This window comes from Melopsittacus undulatus, chromosome 5, assembly GCF_012275295.1.
Source record: "Melopsittacus undulatus isolate bMelUnd1 chromosome 5, bMelUnd1.mat.Z, whole genome shotgun sequence".
Taxonomy (NCBI): domain Eukaryota; kingdom Metazoa; phylum Chordata; class Aves; order Psittaciformes; family Psittaculidae; genus Melopsittacus; species Melopsittacus undulatus.
In genome coordinates, this window is record NC_047531.1 from 31,095,320 (window position 1) to 31,118,260 (window position 22,941).

The window sequence follows — 22,941 nt, forward strand, 5'->3', positions numbered from 1 at the left end:
CTACTGGCTTCTTAAAACTTTAAAACTATGTAAGAAATGTTAATGCACAGACTAAGAAATGAACATTGAGGTCTGAGGACCTAAGATTCTGCGTTGTCCTGTATTTTGCTTCAGCTTTATCTTATACAGTGGTTGTCTAACACTAATGATGAGATTCAACATTTCATGAGCATTCTGAATTTATTTTTGGAAACATTCATGGCAAATCCAAGTGCAAGTGGGAATCAGAACCTTGAAGTTTTTGTTGTAGAACCAAAGGACATATTAGGCACCAAAGTTACACACCCAGTGAGAACATTTGGACTGTATGGATGCAATTAAGATTATTAACATGGAATTAGTTTAACATGTAACTTTAAATAATAGATTCTTAAGATCTGTTGGCAAAAATCTGTATTTGCACAGATGACTGGCAGAAACATTTTGCTATTCAAGACTTCTTTTAGCTAAGAGAAAATGAGCTTTCATTTGCTGCTTCCATAGGTAAGTGGTTTGTCTATTAGACTAAGAAATAAATGGGGATGAAATCACAGTATGACACACTGCAAGTCAGTTGCTGAGGTGCTCAGCTGACTGCTGGTAGTTCAGGATATGCCCAAAGTAAACCAGCATCTAAAGAAATATAAGGTAGAATATTGAGGCAAGCCTGAAATGTAGGTGCCTCCTGGACTGCAATCAGTACATCTGTTGCTTTCAGATTTACACTGTTTTGCATTCAACACATGTTTTTTCTTTACCAAGCTGAGGTGGCCAAGCCCTTTCCTGGCTTTGCATCTTGGTTCCTCATCCTTCCCAAAAGCACATGGTGACCCCTCAGTAACAAATGTGTCTGCAGTTCACCCGATATTTATGTGTCTCTAGTTGGCCACAAATCTTTTGTTGCACAGCAACCACTCTACCTGATTAGGAGTCAGCTGTTCAGCTTCAGAAACTTTAAAATTAGCTGTTTGTTCCTATCTATCTTAGAAAGCAGTAGGTGCCTTGAAGTGCTAATTCATTCCTCTCAGATGAGTAATAGAGGATGACATGAATGCTGACCTCTCTCCACCTGCAAAGTGAATCTAGATTACCAGCTTAGGCTGGATACCTAACTGTAGATGCCTAAACATAACATAAATATCACCTCTATTTAGAATCTGATCCCTTAAAGACAATATTTCCAGTGACTTGAATAATTCTCTTCAAACTCAAGAGAAAAAGGTACCTTTCTTTTTCCTAAATGCTTCTCCTTTTCACTAAAGGTAACTCTAGTTTAGGGTTTAGTTACATGCTGATGAAAAGCTCGAAGTCTGTAAATTATATTATAGGGATTCTTTAAAGCTTTAACCAAAGCAGTGAGTTTACATGGCTTGCAATTCTGGTTTTCAAGTGCTCTCCAGAATTCCTCTGAAAAAAAAGTTCTTATCAGATTTTGGCTGATTCTTTTATTACCCAGGTATAAGCCAGTTATAATGACCCTAAATCCTGCATTATGATTGGAAGTACCAGCGAAATAAAAAACCTTTCTCTTTATTCTCGTGGGTATCTATAGGATCTGATAGTTAGAAAACATAGTTGACTATAGAAAGTGAAATCATAGAATCATTTGTCATTTTATAATTTCTGAAATCTTTAGATACCATTGTGAGCCATTTTCAATTTACTAAGAAACTGAAGTTATGTTCTCCACATACAATCGGTAACAATGGTGACAATGATAGTAGATTTTTCTGCCTCTTCTCCCATCTGTCTGTCTCCCTCTATCATCATAATGAGCCAGCTGGTCATTAAAATTTGCAGCTAAGGAGAGGAGTAAATTACTGCCCTCTGCTATGGGAAAGGCAAATATACCCTCAAGTTTGTTCGTCAGCATGCATGGCTGTCAATCAGTGTGTCCCAAACTCAGAAGCAGACAACGCATGCGCTGCCACCCACCCTGAAAAGACTCTAGAGATGCTGAGTGGGAACTCGGAATACAATGTACTTGTTCAGAGAAAAAGGGGCATGTGAGATACTTATCTATAAGAACTAGTATTCTACTGCTCACATTGTTTCTCTCTTGCTAGTGAAAATGTGGGATGAGAAATAAAGCAGCCAAAAATAACAGAACTGTTAGTTCTTATGTACTAGAAGTTCTGATGGAAAGTGTATGGGCATGTAATGCTGTACACCTGAGAACCAGGAATCAAAGGTGAAAAAATGCAGTCCACACTGAAAAGCAATGTATTGTATTAAGAAGTGAGGTGAGAATTTTTATTTAAGCCTCTATTCTGCTTATCTTTACCATTTGGGAGGAAATCAGAATGTAGAACTAAATTGCTATGGCAGCAGAGTATAAATAAAAGCAGATAACATTATGCTACAGGCTCGATCAAAAGTTCAGCTGCAGAAAGCAGACAATACTGGCTTGCCTCTGCCATGTATTTTAGTTCTGTAGCAAGACAGGCTAGATTTCAAACCTCATGTTTGACTGATTATCCCTTTTGTGTCAAAATGACCTCATCACTGAGAGACATGGCATTTTATTTTCCCCAGCTTCAGATATGGGTCAGATTTTGTATTCCTGGGTAGGATAATAGTGCACATCCTTATTCAACAAGAAGACAAAATGGTATGCACAATAATATGTGCAGTTCCTATTCTGGACAGTAGTCAGGTTACCTCAAATATTGAAACTGGTTCTATGATGGAGCCATAGGTATTAATACAAAACTCTCAGGTGTTGCTATGGTCTTCAGGGAATTACAGAATCTCTGTCATAGATGATGCCCTGAGGATATGTGTACACTGTGCCCTGTTGTGCTTTGCCATCTTCTTTCTTGAACAAAAGTTTTCAAGTTTCTCAAGGTCAGTCATTTGTTCTTTTAAGTCCCTGTCTACTGAAGTGTCTGCAGACTTGGAAGGTGAAGTAATATTCAGAGGTTCCTGTCTGAAGGGATTGTCTTGGAATACAGTTTAGGGAAAGGAACTAGAAGAGATTGTTTGAACTAAAATACTTCCAACATCTATGACCTTAACATTTCTAGAGAGTAAATTTATAGCTGCTGCCTTCAGTCTGGGTAACCACTAAATTTTTCATTATCCTAGAGTTGTATGTCCTCTTCTACCAATTGAAAATACTTCCATGTTCCTTTAGCTTAAGGGCTTCAACTCACAGGAAAACTATAATTTCAGTATTTTTTGCATAAGTCATAATACGACAAAATATGTTTTTTCTATGAATTCTGTATGTTAGTACTTACAAGTAGGAAAATATCCATGGCAATAAAGATAAAAGTGCAAGGGAAACTGGACTTTATTGACAACATAATTTCCGCAGCGATTTCTATAAAGCTAAATATCAGACACCCTGTTTTGTTTACTTATTTTTTGTTAAATGAAGCCTAGAGGGAATGAAGGCAAGGAGTCGAGACTTGAAAATTTAAATGTGAATTATCAGTTATTATCAATAGATATTCTGGATAATAAATGCTTTCATGGAATCACCGACAGGTCTGCAAAACTGTCTTCCAAATGTTAATGTGACTGATTCCGTCCCTGGGAGCCTGGAATGCTTGTGCAGTGTTCTTTGTCCCCTGTGAGTCACAGATGTTAAAGTCCCAAAAATACAATTACGGAATACAGTTACAATAATCCGCTTCATCTCAAGTCACATCAGAACTCTTTCTTGCAACAACATTTTATTTCATATCTTTTCCAGTGTGCTTATACCTGTCCCTGGAGATGGGGGTTCTATTATTTCCCTTTATGGAGTATTCCACAGTCCAATAGACCTTATCGTTATTAAGACATTTTTTTCTCATATTCAGCCTGAACTGTTCTGTGTATATCTTCTTGTTATTACCTTGTGACACGTCTCCCTCTGATATTTATGCACCTCATCTCTTCAGTTATCATGTCTTCTAGGTTTTTGTTTAACACGCATATGTACGTGATCTATCTTGAATGCAAAAAGTGTGCCGTAAAAGAACAGATTTTATACAGAGGAAGAATTGTCTTTGCTCAGTTAGAGCTAAGAGACTTTTGATACCTGTAGTGAGTGACAATATAGCTCTTTAATGTAATTAATTTGGTGCTAGTGTTTTTAGCCAGTGCAGCTGTACTGTTATGGTGTGGTATATATATATATAAACAGGATTTAATCTTATTATTTTTCTGGCATGGCACTTTCTTGTGAAAGGAAAAACCTTGCTCAAAGGATTTTTTTCTGAAGATTTATAAAGTTATAAATATTTTAGACTTAATGCTCCAAGTGTGTTTACTGTGATCGTTCTTTAGGATGAATCTTTCAGCTTTTATGAGATGTTCTTTTTCAAACATCTTTGTACAGTTTATTTATCTTCATCTATTAAGCCTGAAAACATTTTTTTTCTGTGTGAGAATTTTAAAACTATTAGATTAGAAGCTTCCACTGATAGAAAAGGGAAGCTGAGGCACAGGGGAAAAAAATGACTTCCTTATAGGCACATGTTGAGTGTATGCTATTTGGCAACTTGAGTGAGACAAATCTAGGTCTGGAGCATAAAATGCTCAGATTAATGTTTACCTGTATGTTCACATACCTGAGAGAGAAGTTAATAACAGAATCTCTGCCTTTTAATTTTCAATATGATTCTGAAATCATCATTCCTCATTCTAGTGTGAACCATTGATCTTTGCATAGTGAAGAATGGTCTGCCTGTCACACTTCTAGAGTCACAAACTTGAATTATAATCACACATTTACCTGATGTTCATTTGTGTGATTTCTTGCTTTGGACCAGAGTAAAACCAGTGGTGGATGTCAGGATGGATGCCATAGTTGACAACTGTGTTGTCTGAATAGGACAAAGCTCAGCAGACATTCAAACTGTAATCTGCCCATCACCCAACCTTCCCCTGTGTGATACCTGTAGGGTCAATGAGAAGGCGTTCTCCAGCAGTGCAGAGGAGCCTGTACAAATTAGCCCTTTGCCATTCAAGCAGTGTGGACACAAGCAGTTTCAGTCATGTGGCAAAGAAATGTTGGGAACACAGCTGGGTTTGGCTGTCAGACTGCTTCTTACATCTAAGTCTGCTGTGCTTAGATGCTTCTGTATATCCCCACGACTAGACACTTCTCAGCATCTTAAGGTGCTCAGTTACCTCTGTAAACCCATTCCTTTGTGCAGATCATTCCTTATGGTCCTGTAAGAAAATAGCTTACTGTCAGTGGGCGCTATCTGAAGATAGCCTGTGGAAACGATAAACAGCAGCAGAGCACAAGACTACCTTTACAGAATCAAAATGTTAGTGATTCACAACTGGCTAAGCAGTTGTCACTGTGAGAAACCTCACAGATATGTTGATATGTTATAATTTCCAAATCGTATTCTGGCCACAAGCTACTATGTACAGTGAAGAGCTAGTTAACCTGATAAAATTAACAATAATTATTATTATGAAAGTGTAATGTTAAGCAAGAATTTGTTTGCTTTGCTGTTAAAAAGGTTATACCTCTGTCATTTTTAGTGCACAGCCTTTTAATCCTACTATTTGTCTTTCATTTCCTGCTCTTATGCAACATGATAAGCTCAGCATTTCTAATGCTCTGGGAGCACACTGAGAATATTCAAAGTCCTTTGGGCTGTTGTTTTGCCCCTCAGGCCTAACCCCAGAGGTATTTATTACCCCATGAGGAATTGCCAGGAGTGTGTTACCACAAAATTTTAGTATAAAGAACAATATTAAATCATGTTCTAAATAATTCTAAAGAATAACTGTTATTGACAGACTCAGGTTAAGTAGTTTGTGTGTTATGTTCATGACAGATGGGATACAAAAACCTGTTGGGTGATAGCACTTCATTAAGTAGGAGAGAAAAGATGCTGTGTATGTAAACAGGATTGGTTACTGCAGGCACTGTGAGGCTTCACAGAATGTATGTAGGTGGGATTTTTGATCAGAGGTATAATGATGTCAAGTGAAAGATAATAAAAAACAATCTTTCCTCATGAAAATAACAGAAAGAGCAGAAAATATAGCTAAGTACACACAGACACTACAGGAGCAGGAAGGGAGAGAGACTGTCCAGAAAATGAAAAAGGTATGGATTAAAGAGGAATCAGGTTTTGTCTAGAGTCAGTGCTGTGGCTCCTGTGGATGAATTACCAGGGCTCGAATGCATGGTTTAGACATTGTTTCCAGGAGTTTGGTCTACATTTGATCTCATTACTACATCCATTGCTGGTATAAATTCATGCCCTACATCTTCCACCCCAGATCACCTAGGGGATGGAGAAAAGGATCATTCTGGGGGATATAGAGCAAGCTTTTCTTTTCCTTTAGGTTTCAAAACTGACCCAGAACTTCTGTATGGTGTGGGCATTTCCTCCTATGCACTCATCCTTGTTTCCCAGACTCAGTTGTGTACCAGCCCAATTCTGTATGTTTAGGTTGGCTAGCTACCACCAACGTACGGTCAATCCTTGTCAGTTCTAGTGCATCTGGAAGGGACAAGATAAAAGGATTTTTCCTGGTACTGTATAGTGCATGGTTTCTTTACTTCAAGTTTTTCTTCACAGAGAGTTCAAGTTAGAAATTGTAATATATTTGTTTGCTTTGTAGGTTGAACAGGAAAGAGCTGTCTGTCTATTATAGAGTGCAATTCTCGTTCCACCAAGAAGCCATTAGAAAACAGGTCTTAAAACTTTGTGACAATATTGGTATGGAAATTGGAGTAAAAGGCTTGTGAAGTAAAATGAAATAAAGAAACCCATCTGCTTTCCTGGGACTAGTCAGTCTTTTGATTATATAATATGCACATTGGGCTCACTTGTCTGACGATCCACAAGCTGGAAGTAATGGAAAAATGGCATGCAGAAGAATACACCAAAATGAACAAACACAAACACTATTGCAATAATACCAAAACTTTCTCAAGGACCAGGGCCCTGTTTTATTGTCCCCATGCAAATTGAAGTTAGCTAAGGGTGTGAAAATTCATGTCCAGAGCAGTTGCAACTAACTTTACCCATCTTTCTCAGCAGCCTCCATGAGAGGCAGTTTTATCACCTTTCTTCAACCAGAGGAGAAGCAGGGCACCTCCAGGGAGGACACAGCCCACCCAAGCCACGAATGCCTCATGGGAGTTCCTTGTCTTACTCCACTACAGCAACTGAGGACAAGTACTCTCACTTTAATTAGGTGTCTAAAAACAAGTGAGATGAATCTGAGCTGAAGAGTCAAATGGGCAGCAAACTGATCATAACCAGCAGAAATACATATCAGTTTCTCCTTGCAGCCTGAGATGATTTTTAGGGGTTTGAAAGGGTTAGTGAAGAGCACTGGACAGTATCTTGGAGAGTGGATGGGCTCTGGGAATCTATAGTCCAATGAATAGGAGTAAGATGTCATGAATTCAAGGACAGAATGCATATTCCGTATTTAGAAAGTGTTTTTCCTGTGGCAAAGGTTTGAACCAAACAAGCACAAAAAGTATTGCAATAACATGAAACTATGAATTCTCTGCTGATTAATTAGCATTTATCCCATTCTCCTTCTGAGTCGCCATGTTTATGGTCTCACAGGTGCTGAACCAGAAATACTTTTTGTTTGTTCTATTCTGTTTGGAAGCCTCAGAATCAGAGTGAATCTGTCATTTATACCAAATAAATCCAGTTCAGGGAGGACTGTGTCACAGTGCAAGTTCACAGAAAATGAAACTCAGTTTGGAGCTGTCTTCAGAAATACAGCACCAAGCTCCTGAGCTGCTAACACAGCTGGAGTCAGCGGGTTTGCTGAGTTTACCCAGATTACTTCTGATGTATTTTGGTATGAGATCAACCCCAGATCTCATGGGTCTGACAGAATTAAAATGTTTCCAGTTAGTTCAGTATCATTTTGAATTGTCAGCTCTGAGATGTAATAAAGACCTAATGATACCACTCTTAACTCTTTCATTTTGGATTGTTTTAAAGTGAAAAATGAGCTACTGTTTTTGAATGGACTGGCAAGTCATGGGTGAGACCAGATGTGGTGAGAATAAAGATGACTCTCTGCTAAAGTAATAATGCTTGAAGTGCCATTTTAAAGGATTTCAAGACACAATTGTACAAGGGGGTGAAAAGATTCCTTTTTCAGTTATAAATTTTTGATTCTTTCTTCCCTGGAGTATCATAGAAGTGATGAGGAATGTAATATAGCAATTAGGTTCTGCAGCTAAATTCCTCAGCAGGGATGTGTATTGTAGCAGGCAAAAAAATAAGGTTTTTTTTTCTGTAGTTGTACAAAAAATAGAGACAAAAAATAGACAAAACCTTGTGTAGATGGTGGATGATCACTGTGATGTTTTACACAAAATATAGTGGAAAAAATACATGTAAACCCAACCAGAATCACCTGCCAGTTTCTGATTAGCTGGAACGTTCGTCAGTATTTTCCCTCATCTCAATGGACCTTGACCTGTGTTAGTCTGGAGAGTCACCACTTCAGGGTATTATATTTTTAAATATTATTGTCAATTATGCAGGTGGCAAGAAGAATTACATATAATTACATATAATTAGGTAAATCAGATGTTGCAGTTTGGTCGATAAGAGAGTATCATAGAAACACAGAATCCTTTAGGTTGGAAAAGACTTTTAAAGATCAAGTCCAACCATTAACCCAGCACTGCTAAGTTCAACCCTAAACCATGCTCCTAAGTGCCACATCTACACGTCTCTTAAACACATCAGGAATGGTGACTCAACTACTTCCCTGGGCAGCCTGTTCCAGTGCTTGACAGCCCTTGCAGTGAAGAAATTTTTCCGGATATCCAATCTAGACCTCTTCTGGCACAACTTGAGGCAATTTCCTCTTGTCCTATTGCTTGTTACTTTGGAGAAGAGACCAACCTCCACCTCACTACAACCTTATTTCAGGTAGTTGTAGAGACCAATAAGGACTCCCTGAGCCTCCTTATCTCCAGGCTGAACAACTCCAGTTCTCTAGCTGTTCCTCATTAGACTTGTGATCCAGAGCCTTCAAGCAGCTCCATAGCCCTTCTCTGGACCTGTTCCAGCACCTCAATGTCTTTGTGGGAGTGAGGGGCCCAGAACTGAACACACAATTTGAGGTGCAGCCTCACCAGTGCCCAGTACAGGGGTACAACCATTTCCCTGGCCCTGCTGCCACATTATTGCTGATACAGGCCAGGATGCTCTTGGCCTTCTTGGCTGCTTGGGCACAAGCTGCTCATGTTCATCTGACAATCTGAACAATACCTGAACAATACCCCCAGGTCCTTTTCCACCAGCAGCTTTCCAGTCACACTTCCTGAAGCCCATAGTATTGCCTGGGGTTGTTATCTTTTACAGCAGTAGCCAGATTAGGTTCTAGCTGGGCATTGCCCCTTCTAATAATCTCCCTGCATCACCTCATGACATCTTTGTAGTCTTCCAGAGTTGCTTGCCCCTTCTTCCAAAGGCCATAAGCTCTTTTTTCTCCTGAGGAGAAAAGGATCCCTGTTCAGCCAGGCCAGTATCTTTCTCTGCTGGCTCTTCTTTCTGCACATGGAGATGGTGTGTTCCTGCATCTGTAAGAAGGATTTCCTTCTTGAAGAATGCCCAGCTTTCCTGGACTCCTTTGTCCTTCAGGACTGCCTCCCAAGGGACTTTATCAGCTGTCTCCAAAGCAGGGGAAAGTCTGCCCTCCAGAAGTCCAAGGCAGCAATTCAGCTGACCCTCATCCCTCTGTCTTGTTGACCACCCCCTGATTCTTACCCATAAACACTCAACCCTATTGTCACCATCATTAATCTCTGGACAGTCAAACCACTCCCTAACATAGAGAGCTAGCCCACCACCTCCCTTCTTTGCCTATCTTTTCTGATGGCAATTAAATCTTAGTTTTCCTGCTGCACAGTAGCTTCCAGCTCCTCCTGTTTCATGCCCATGCTGTGTGCATTAGTATAGATGCACTTCAGCTGAGCTATTGATCCCATCACTGTTTTGGGGGGAAAAGCCCCAATTTCTACATGACCATTCTCAGTTGCTTCAACGGTTTCTAACACATTAATAACCCTATCTCCACTGAGATAACAAATCAAAGGACCTCCCTAGCAAAATTTAGCATGCTGTCCTAGACTTACCTCCACAGAACCTGGTTTTATTCCTTTCCCACTTCAAATCTAATTTACCAGCTCAATCTGATGCAGCAACTGCTTTGAGAATCTTGCCTAATTGTTGTGTCAATCTGACTTGTTTGTTGAAGCAGCTGACTTCATTCCACTAAGACATTCTGTATCTGTTTTCAGTTGCCAGTTTTTTAGCTGTATCTCATGGGGGAAAAAAAACCTTTTTAAGACATGAACCACATAATGTATGTGGGTTGATTAATTCAGATGAATGACACTATGGAAAGTTAAGAAAAAATGAGCTCTGACTGACAAAACTTAATAAGATTACTACTTCAGCATAGTAGCATTCTTTATTCTTTCTGATTCCTATTTCCTTTTGGAATAAGACTAGAAGAAAAAATGAAAAATATCAAAGGCAAGTAAACCCAGATTTGTCACAATAGATTCTTTTGCTTTTACTTGGGAATATAAAAATTATAGTCTCTTCTGTCACCTGACTATTTCATTTCAAGGTTACAGTGTGACATTTCATGAATGTCATGAAGTAATAGCCAAGATTCTGTGAAGCAGATAACCTGAAGTGAGAGAAGAGTTAAAACAATGGAGCCTTCTTTTTGATATAGCTAATTTATGAATATTCTTGACAGAAATTAGTTAAAATATAACAAAAAGGTTTCCGGGTGTCTGGGTTTCTAGGTAATGTTGAAAGCATAACAAAGTAGGAGTTTGATCACTCTTGTGTTCATTACATCCTGTATTTCCTATGCAGGCACTGCTTCCCCAACTGAATTTTCTCTTAAAATTGATCTGCTGTTATGTCTTCTATTCTTAAACTGTTGGTGGGTTTCTGTAAAATACAGTGGCCATAAAAAGTGTGCTCTGCTGCTATGGGAATATGGCATCACCCTGACATAATGGTAAGAGTACTGGTAACTTTACCTAGCATCGATCCCAATAAAGAGGTTTGATCCCAGTAATCTCTCCACTAGTATTTCTTTAGACTATTGGCACACTTTGACTTCTCATTCATAGAAAGGTTGCAACATATAAATTTAAATCGTCCTCCTCTTTGAAGATTTCAGAAAGCATTATTTCCGTAAAAGAAAGGATATGGTAGGTTAATGCCTTTATGCTTGTCAGGTATTAAACGTTGTCTTTAGAGCCATATGCTGTGTTTTTACTATCTAAATGGAGTTGTGCTCCTAGGCCAGATTTCAGAAGGGAGGCACTAATCTTTCTTTCTTTGTAACCAAATTGACTCATAATTTGTGTCCTTAAAAATGGCTTTTTTGTAATATACAGTCAGTGAACCCTAACAGTCTTGAGACTAACAGCTAAATTGATGTTATGTGACACGGAAAGGGTGCTGCAGAGAAAAAAATGAAGACATCTGAAAGTTGCATATTTCAATTCAGTAGTTCACTTTTATTAGCATTGTATTTTAATATGTATTTGACTAGCCAGGCATTTATTTTCTCACGGAAAGCTCACATAAGGACAGAAATGGGTGAAAAACTAGAGCCGATCTTCAAAGAACCTGGCACAATATTAACATGTGAATGGAAATCTAATCCATGTTTCTGATCACTGAAAAAGAGAATTAAATGTGAAGTGCTCAAATGATGATGGGCTCCATAAAATATTTTCATGCAACCCAAGAAGAAAATGGAAACAGACAGCAAATGTTTAGGATTTAAAGAAGGTTGAAAACCAAAAAAATGATATTTTAATTCCCAGAAGCATGAAATGTGTATATTTCCATCTATTCCTAGGGAATCCCAGTTCGGACAAGTCCAAACTAAAATCCTAATTCTTCTAATTCTACTTTAGGTGTAAGAAGAAGATCATGAGAGCAAAATGTTTCCTGGTTTGGATGGTAGAGATCTTACAAGGTAAGCTGGCAGTCTGGCTGTTGTCAAAACCAAACCTATATAACTCAAGGTCTAAACTTTGAAACCTCATCTGAAACTTAAATTTAATCTGAACAAAATCACTGCCTATCAATCTATAATAAAGATAATAAAAACAGACAGGAAAGCTTTCTCCCACACGAACTGTCTGTACAGTTCAGCAGTGACTTATTACCATCACAACAGAAATATCTAATAGGATTAAAGTCAACATCATTGGCACTGGAAAAAAAGGTCATCTAGACCCTGAACATGGTCAACAAGCACTCTGCCCCATCCATTTGCATGTTTTTGTACTGTTGCCAGTTGCTACAACATCTGAACAAATTTCTGGGAAAATAGATTGGCACTAAAACAAAACCTGTGATGGAGGTGTTAACTTTCTGGCTTTTTGACTGCTCCCCATTATTAAAAGTTTTTCATGCAGTTGGATTTGTGGCAGTTTAGGAAAGGGAAGGTTATAACTTCCTTTTAAGTGCTTTTCTGAAGAAGAAAAAATACAGAAATTTGATGAAGCATTGTCTTTGATTGTCAGATTCCGGTTCTATCCAAGGCCAGCTGAAGACTTTTTTCCTAGCTAAAGAATGCTCCAGCATGCTTCATAAGCCATTTCCCACAGACAAATAGTGAAATAATGATGTGTCTGCTACCCACTCTTAATTATGTAAAGAATAAATTAGCAATTGGGCAATGATTGGAAACTATTAGATTTTGGGTTGTTTAGTATTTATTTTCCAAAGCAAACATTTTTAACTGAGAGCAGAATTAAGGTCAGAGGTATAAAACTATTCTGTCGAAAGAGAATTAGCTGACAATTCTTCCAGTGTGACTGAAAGTAAGCACTGTTTTACCCGAGTTATTTCAGTTACAAGTCAGGTGCAATCTTACAGTGACAATACTCTGCTTTTAAAACAGTAAAAAATGGAGGAAAACCTGGCTCCAGAGGGAGCAGAATTAGAGCTTAAGAACCACAATCTGTTCCTGGACTTTTTTTTCCAGGCTGAGCTGAGCCAAGCACTATGTGGAAGGAGCACCCCTTTGTCACAAGGAAACACTCCATGAGGATGGGCTGCTCCCAGAGGGGAGAAGGTGGCATTGCTCTTAGCTCTCTAGTTAATTCTAGTACTGAGTTATAAATCCCTACACAAATATGAAGTGTTAATACATACTCGAATTTCCTATTTAACTTTTAAATAAAATGTTTTATTTGTTAGAAGAACCAGGCTGAAATGTTTATCCCTGAACCTATAAGAGATAGAAGCTGATGGAGTGATTTTAAATAGCATTGGGATTTTATCCTGGCCATAGGCAGAAATGTTGGCCTTACAGAGACTAACCCCAGACAAGCTGATGACGGAAAAAAAATGGTTCATATTCCAGAGGTCACTACTATGCTTAGGTGCAAGGCTTTATGAGCAATAAGGCTGGAGTAGCAGTGGAGAATGAAACTCTCCAGAGGTTCACTGCTTCATTGCAATATTACAATGAAGGGAAAACCTGCTTAGAAAGGTATTGCAGTTTAAGCAGTGGTCAATACCAAAAAGAAAGGAAACTGATTAGAACTACAATGGGAGAAATGAGGTGTATTGAACCTCAGGACTTGACTGCCCCCCAAACAACCAGTGTCTGTGCAGAGCTGCAGCAGCTTCTGCAGGGGGTGGAGCCTGCTTTAAGGAGACTCGGGATAAGGCTGATGCCTGAGGCAAAACACAAATGCACGTGCATTATTTTAAGCATATAGATAGCCCTGATGAAAGTAAAACCCTTGTAGGCTTGATTCAATGGCACTACTTATGTATTGAAGCTATTTGCATATCTAAATGACTTCCATGCACTGAGGTCTCAACCTGACCAGTCATGAGGGCATGCAATTAGTGTTACTGTCTCTTGATGCCATTGTGATCCATAAAAGCAAAGCCTATCAGGCTCAGAGAAGTTTACTGTAGACAGGTACACTTCTCAGGAAGTTACCAACACATTCAGCCATCTTGACAGAATCATTGAATAGATGAGGTTGGAAGGGACCTTGAGGTCACCCTGTCCAGCCATCCTGCCCAAGCAGGGCCACCTTATGGAAAGCTACATCACACTATCCAAATCCTGAGCAGGAAGGTCTGTTGGGCCAGTTCCCTCAGGTCATGGCAGAAAAGCATTTATGGGGGTAAGCATCAAAAGCTGCTTTATGGCTGTTTTCATTTTTCTGGGTGTACAAAAAGTTTGCTGATTTAGTATTTTCCCGAAACACTGCATTCAATTAAAATGCAACATGGTTTAGTGTGAGGTGTCCCTGCCCATGGCAGGGGGGTTGGAACTAGATGATCTTGAGGTCCTTTCCAACCCTAACTATTATATGATTCTATTCTATGACTCTAAAAGAATTAAAATAGCAACAATAAAAGTCCAGTATTTATTCCCTAGATTTGTGTTGTCTGTAACAATGTAATCCTTTTAGTTTTCTCTACAGTTTTCTTAAACTTTTTCATAAAGCAATCTGGGCATGCTCATAAGAATCTATCATCAGACTCATTCTCTTGTGCATGTTATTGCTGGTTTATTTTCCATCTTGCAAATGTTTGGAAATGTCAGTTTTCAATAAAATCATCTTAGTTGGAAATTGGAATTCAGTTATGGTGATACACTCTCAAGTCAAAAAGTGATACAAACAATTTTTTTGCTGCATTAACTCTGCTCAGTCACAGTCTTACAATTTTGGTTTTTATCACACACACACAAGACTTGTCAATAAGAGACCTTTGTTTGCTGTACGTCTTATAAATTACCTGAAATATTCAGCCACAGAACTACTTCTGTCCCCATTCCCTTAGTACAATATTGTTTGAGATTCAGTCACCTGAATATCTGATATGTCCCTATTTTCTGTTTGACATTTTTCTCTATGAATACTGGATAGGACTTCTTATTATAATGGTCTGAACTTTAGAGAAACAGTGATATATAAACACATCATCTGATTACTTTTTACAGTTTCCAGCAGCATGAGAATTGAAATGTAAATGAGTATCTCTCCCAGCTGAAAGAAGAGAACATTTACCACTGTGCCTCTCAGAACAGGCCTGTGGGAACTTCCCTGTAGGAATTAAAAAAGACAGTTCACATGTATTAAAGCAGAACAAATGAGAGATATAAGACAGACAAGGTTTGTGGAGATAAGGATAACAATCCTACTAACCACAGGTGATTTGCATTTGAATATCAGAAGCTAGAGTGAGCAAATAGGGAAAAAAATTCCTCACCTTTTTTGGCCCATGGTTAGTGTCAACCAGTGTAAAAATAAATGATGAGATGGATTCTTAACATCGTACATACACAGGAGAAAATGCAGCAGTACAAGTATTTGGAAATCCATTTCACTGATATTAGGTCGTGAACTTTGACATATAGGTGGTAAACTCCCCTCTGGTCAAAAACTTTGTTTATCTGAATTTATTCCATTACCTTATTCCAAAGAAATTGTATGGAGAAATAATGGATTAATGAACACAGGAAAAAAAATAGGCCCCTATTTGGCCTGTATAAAATCTCATAAAATTATTAGATAGGGTACATAAACACAGCTTTTTTGAACGTACATTTCCAATTTTTGTAATGGCATTTCCCACCCTGACATTCTAACTTGCACTATTTATCCTTCCATCCTTAACATTCTTCATTCTTCCTTTGTACAAAACACAGAGCTTTTGGTTATGCACTAAAGTTAACTGGCTCAAGATGTTCTACAGGTCAGTTGCTCCTCAAGCACAAGTTATGTTTAAGATCATTTTGCCACTCTCTTAGAACCTGATGCTTAACATGGTCAAATCAGTTTATCTGTGAAAATATCTATTTACCATTTTCAATCAATTAAATCAAGATATGTTAATGACTTAGCTTCTCACACTGGAATTGTGTTGATCACTTTGATCTCGTAACTGTAACTAAGAAGCAGCTGTTTTAAGGCTGTTTTGCCTTAAAATGAATTTTTGTTTATTACTTTCTAATTCTTACCTTGGGTAAGAGTTAAACTCAATGTATATCACAGTTGTTTACTGGGCAATTTATCATTTCAGAGATTAATTTTTAGCCTTTACCTTAAATACTTTGGTGGGCAAATATTCCATCTACGAAACTGATCTAATCATGCTGATTTGGTTCCTGCCCTGCCTTCTAATCTGCTGTGTGACTATGTGAGTCACTCAGGCATCTCTTGTTGCTGATTTGAATGTTGCTTCACAACACAGCAAATTATAATGAGTCCAGAAGAGCTGCAGCAGGTAATAATAAACCTGTACTGAGACTACGCATGTGGATAATTCAGATGACTGAAATATAAATGCTAGTATCTAACTTAGGTCAACTTCAACATTTCGTATCTGCAAAGCAAATGCAATAATAAATCCCATATGAAAATTGTATTTTTATTGGTTAGTGAATTCCTTGGAACTGTTACTTGTCCTTTCTTTTTTTAGATGAAAAGAAGTGGGAAATCTTTGCAAGAGAAACGTTTCTCTTCTCCAATTCCATTTTCAACTATTCTCTTATATTCTCGTATATGCTCATACACTCTTAAAAATTTTCATAATAGGAAATTTCCAGTATTTCAGATGATCCCCAGACAAGGCTGAGAAGGGTTACCCAGCTCACTGGTATAAGATAGAAATCTCATTCTCTCTGGGCTTCACCTAAATTTGGATAGAGTCATAGTCTTTATCCAAATTTAGTCTAGAATCATAGAATAGTTTGGGTTGGAAGGGACCTTAAAGTTCACCTAGTCCAACCCTCCTGCAATGAGCAGGAACAATGCAATGAACATATTCAACTATAGCAGGCTGCTGAGAACCAAATCCAGCCTGGCATATGAATCAATGTCAGAGCATGTGAATCTGCAAGAGTAACCTCCGTAGTTGAGGCAAACAAACACCTAACTGTTCTTTCTATGCTGTGCTGGTTACAGATTAAAACCTTTCCTGTCATATTTTAAACCAACAGGCAGTTTACTTTAAGAACATGATGGAAAATGTGCTCTGGGCTGGCTAACTGTACCTTTCCTTCTATATTCTTACCTGTAACAAAGACCCCACTCTGTTATGAATATCCTTTATTCACCTAACAGAAAGATTGGGGATCTCAGCAACAGATTTCAGTATATATGGTATCAAGTGCATATTTTTTATTGTGAAGAACATCAGGATTTACTGTTGCTCTAGGATATTGACCTTGGCATCTCCTCAGTTAATATTTAACTCTTAGGTCAATAGATCTGGATATTCACTTATTCAAAAGTCACTATCAACTTAATCGTTATTGGCAGGAGGTAAAAGCCTTTGGAGGTTGATAATTGAGTATTTGTTACTATATACTACTAAGAGTATCACAGTAAAGACCTGATGCAGGTCTGCTTGGTTCTTCTGGAGGGACGCTCTCTTTGGTGGTGACAAACTCATCTCGAATGAATAACAGAATCCAGCACTCCTACTGGGAGTAACAGGAATATCATTTGCCCTGCACAGAAACAGAGAAAGATGACAACAATTCTTCTGTTTCCATTTGGGCACTCATATTTATCCTGCTGTCTGGTATTCTTAAATTCCTGTGTAGTTCTATGATGGATAGGAAATGAAAATGGAGAAAGAAGGGAGGACCTTTCTGGGGCTAGAATCACTGTCTCTGTGATGATCAGACAGCTGATATAATGCCATATATTAGCAACTCCTACACAATAGAAAAACATTTGTCTTTGAATGGCTTTTACACCAGCTTTATAAGTTAGCAACACTCGGGATGAGGTTAACAGTTAAACAGGTGGCAACAGGCTGATCAAGAAGAAACAAAGATTTGGTTATATATATATAAGCTAATATATATATTAAGACACATAAATATTGCTTTTATAAATAGAAATCTATTAGTCTTCTCAGATGCCTAGCTATATTAATTAGTGTGATGGACATATGTGTATGGATGCATGTAAACAATTTAGTTTTGGCATTAAAAGACATTTCTGAATTTAGACTGTGTCAACAGCACTGTGACCCTAATGATGTGGTTAATGCTGATGTGATGTAAATGTAAGGTCTAACAAATAAAAAGGGCATTCCAAGGATCATGTAAAATACATAGTCAGAGTTTACAAGTGTAAATGTACAAAACATGGCTGTGGGGATAAAGGAGTGTGACTGAGAGAAAGGTTTTCCTGCAGGGTTTGGTTTTAATTTAGAGATAAATTATCTGCTATTATTGTTCCTATCCAGACAATAAGGATTTGAGTATAAGGGTAATAATCTTTATAATGGGTTTTTATGCTTTAAACATTAGTTTTAATGAAATTTAGTCTACTTAAATCTTGCCAAAATTAGGTTAAAGACATATAAAAATCCCTCAAAGAATCAACAGCAGCCTAGTCTGTCTGTTCTACAAGAATAGAGCACCAGTAGGTGCTTATAATATGCCCTTCTGTTTAGACTAAATAATCCCTAGATGCCTAAGTGTAGCTGTTCATTTGCATGGACTAGTAGGAGTGGGATGAGCTCCCAGATCCTGCTGGAGTGTGCTTTGTAGCCAGATGGGCACCCAGCTCTGGCAAAATGCCCAGAGAATGTGCCAACATTGAAATGGGCAGCTCTGTAACTAACAATGATATACCCCCCTTTTTATTTTATTATTTTTTTGGCAGTTTAATAATCGAGAGTTGTCCACCAAGAATATGGGTTCAGTGCCCATGCCTCATGGAGTTTTGACCTTACATTACAGGGCATTTAATGTTTCATTTCTGTTGTGCAAAAATACACTATTATAATAAATCTGACAGCTTTCTGTGTTTGTCTGCTGGGATTAACTTAATTAATGAATGGGTATTTACCTGTCTTATCACTAGCAGTCAACAGAAGTAAAAGGCTTATGCAGCATGATAAAGAAAAAGAAAGGTGTCTGCTTTGAAGAATAGGGAGGACAAATTTCTTTCATCAGCCTATAAATAGTTCAACAAATACAGAACATGAGGACCCAGCAGACATTTTAAGATGGGGTAGGACAATAAGCGATGGCTAAAATGGCATCAGTCAGCTGATGGGGTTAAAAAACCAGAATAACACTGAATGTATTATAGTTACCAGATGTGGTGGCATTTACTGAAATTGCTCTTGCACATCTGAAGCCATGTTTCCAGCACCTGATGGGTAATCCCTGGGATGACAATGCTCCTGCTCTTCTCCCCCTCTTTACGCTCACCTGCTCAGTAACGGTGGTGAGCAGAAACCTTTCCGTACCTGGCAGGCACAGTATTCCTGCAAAAGGAAGTAATTACACCTATTCATTTTGGATAGGATTCCTAACAATGCTACTACTGTATTTAACCCTGACATAGTAATTTGATGAGAGGAAAGCCTTCTTTCTCTCCAACTGGTGGGTCCAGAGCATTTCTTCAGCTGGCATGGGAATGGCATGTTCTGCTAGCACAGAGCAAGTCTGTCTACAGCAGTGGGGAAGCTCACAGTTACCTGGGAGTTAAGCAACTCACATTGCATTAGATCTGCCACAGCTGTCATTTATCATACAAGACTTTCATTATACTTCAGTGACTAAATTCAGGTTTTGTTATGTAAAAAGAACTGTTTTCAGCAAATCTATTCAAACAGGAAGAGCAGGTATCCAATTGCCTGGTCTCCTCCTAGACATTTAGTCCTGCTTTCTTGACTGGCAATGGTTTGGCTTTACCAGGAGGGTGACAGAGCAAGCTGATGCAAGAAACTACATGTACTCCTGGAATAATAGTGCTGTGGATTCAGAATTTTCACTTTCTGGGTCACTACTTTAATTACTGGACTAAAATGCAAAAGACACAGAACATCAGTGCTGGTCCATTAGGTTCTCATTCTTAGAGGAGAGCTGAGTACTCTGGGTGACAAGTGGATGAATAACCTTGACAATTCCTGTACTCTGCATGGGCACTTCACTTTAGGCCAAGTGAGTTGTTTTCAACAGCTCTAATGGGAGAACAGAAATCTGAGCCAGATATTTTAGGCATGATGAACTGCCAGAGAGCCAAGTGTTTACCATTTTGTTGAGGTAATACTTATATTAGAAACTTCTGTGGGCGAGTAGGATTCTGCTTGGAAGGGATGTGACCAGCAAGCTCATACGTATGTGTGCACTCCAGAAAGCAAAGGATTAACCAGATTTTAAGGAGGACATACCCTTATATTAGCCTCATGAGACAGTCATCCAGCCACCAAGTTGGATCTCTGCATTTCTCTGTTGACAGAACAGAAAGCAGATAGGACTCAGCAAATGGTATTTCCCAGTCTTCAAAATCACCTCCTCCACTGAAGCCTTGTGGAAGCACTCATGCAAGACTGGTTGTGTACTGCTGGGATGCTTCTGTTTAAAACAGTGGTGTCAATATTCTGTTCTGGTTTGCTCTGTACTACTAGTAGTACCACTGTATTAATAAAGCCTTTTGAAAGTACTGTAAGCAATATGATTATCTACCATCATGTGTAGTTCTCTGTCCCCACGGAGAAACTTTGCACATGTCTTTGAGGACTATTTAATAGGTAATATGAATGTTATGAAGTCTGTGCTTGGAAACAATGCTGAAGGTGTGTTTAGAAAGAAAAAAAGAGTACGGTTTCTGATAGTGCCATTGAATGGTTGTGCTGTGTGGCCTGAGCTTGCTTCTGGAGGTCCTGACCTTCCAAATGGTGAGCATGTGTTGAGCAGTTCCAGTCAGTATCCCCAACAGCAGGGCTACATGGAGCAATCTCTCACAAAGCTTGGAATGTGCTAGGACTAGGGAGATCTTTGATGAAAGGCTAATTTTGCTGTGTCGAACACATTAGGGAATATATTCAACAGGAGCAAAAAACTTTTAAGCTATTCCTAATGCAGATTCTCTCTCTATTTTCAGGTAATGGAAGATGATCATATTCACAGGGTGGTCTGTCAGGAATAATAAGGCCTGGTGAAATCTGAACTTCCCAAGGAGCAAAATGTTGAAATGGCAGATTTAACAACAGAGGAAGTGTTGAAATAACACAGTATTTCAACACCTTTTCTGTCACCATTCCGAGTACCTGGCATGCAAAGATAGCAGCTGTTTCCAAGGCATTTATGAAGATCTTTGGCTGTAGTCTTCCCTTATGGAGGAGTGAAAAGTGTGTGATAGTGGCAGGTTTTGAGTTTGTAGTGAAATCTGTTCTTGCGAAAAGCACCTGATCAGCAGAACAGAAGATGCACGTCTCTCTTAGGAAGACAGTAGGGTTTTGTTGCTGAGGCAACAGCGGTACATGGGAAAAGTACACTCAACTTTCGACACCAGCACAGATTTTCTGTGTATCCTTAGGATCAGTTAGGCATTGACTCAGTGAAGCAACTTGATTTTCCGATGGTGGGATTGATAGTATGTGTTTAAAAATGTGGTCAAACAAGAACTTTTTTTCTGTCCACACACTTTATCTAGTTAATTTGTAAGCCGTGTAAGCTCCTCATCACCAGAGCTGTCTCTCACTATGTGTTTGTGCAGATATCTAAAATAAAACTCGTCAGGTCCTGGTGTGCTATCATAAAACACAAATTAACATCAGTGGTAAAAATACTTTAAGCTTATTCAAGTTAATGTAAAAACTGCTTTGTCCTTTTAGGTGTCTTGCCTCTGAAAAACCAAATTTCATGATGAAAACTTGATTGGATATAAGTTCAAACAAAATTTAATGCCCAGATTGTCAGCAGATCCACTGGATCAGGCCTTCCTGCTGCCAGGGCTTCACTTGTCATGGCTTGAAGCAGTCATGTGTTTGAGGGGGTTGAAAGTTATGTTTCCATGGTTATGTAGCTCCCGACTTTCTTTTCATATCCCAGACAAGAGATCTGTTAATGTTCACTACTGATAATTGGAAGTTAGAGAAAAAAAAAAAAAAAAACAAACCTCTCATGGGCTTTGAATTTTGTTCTGCACTGTGCAGAACATCAGGTGAAAAAATAGCAACAACTCATCCACACAAACTGGGAACTGCTCAAACCCAGCAAAATGTGGCTTTTATACTATTCCTTGTCAACAGCTCAAAACTCAAGGCACAATTGTGCTTGTTTCAGCTGGGATGGAGTTAAATTTCTTCCTAGTAGCTGTTGCAGTGCTGTGCTTTGGTTTCAGTCTTAGAACAATGCTAATAACACACCAATGGTTTAGTTGTAGTTCTCTGACACTTACCCTGATCAAGGACCTTTCAGTCTCATTCCCTGCCAGTGAGGAGGGGCACACGATGCCGTGAGGGAGCAGAGATAGGACACCTGACTCAAACTAGCCAAAGGGATATTCCATACCATAGCACATCATGCCCCATATATAAACTGGAAGGAGCTGGGCAGAAGGGACTAATCACTGCTCAGTGATTGCATCATATTTCAGGGACCCTAATAAAAATAGGCAGTATACCTGTGAATAATATATTAAGAGAGGCTTTTATTCATCTTCTGTGTGTCAAGATCCTTATTTTTTGTGGTTAATTTAACAGTAATTGATGTTAATGATCAGAACATAAAGTTACCAATATGGCTCACAGGTCTTTTAAAAGTAGTGCTGCATGGTGAGTTATTCAGTTTTAGTCTCAGTTATCTTTTCTATGCTAAAAGGGTAGATACAAATGAAAAAAATTGGCTTTGTGTATATACTAAGGTTTGTGGTTTCTTGAGGAAAAAGGTATTCTCAAGATCTGAAAACCTATTTTAAAAAAAGAAATAAAAACAAATTCATACAAACAAGTTAGCAACTTTTATGATTCCATGTCAGAAATATTATTGGATGAGAATTCTTGAAGAGTGTGAAAATACATTCTGAAAAAGTAATATTGTAAAAATGAATGCAGTACTTGACAAAGTTTATAATAGCTTATGGCAGAAATAGAATTGTGAAGATCTGATTTGTGCTTTGAATGCCATTACATTCCCTGGTGATCTTTAGCATGTCACTTAGGTGAATATGTT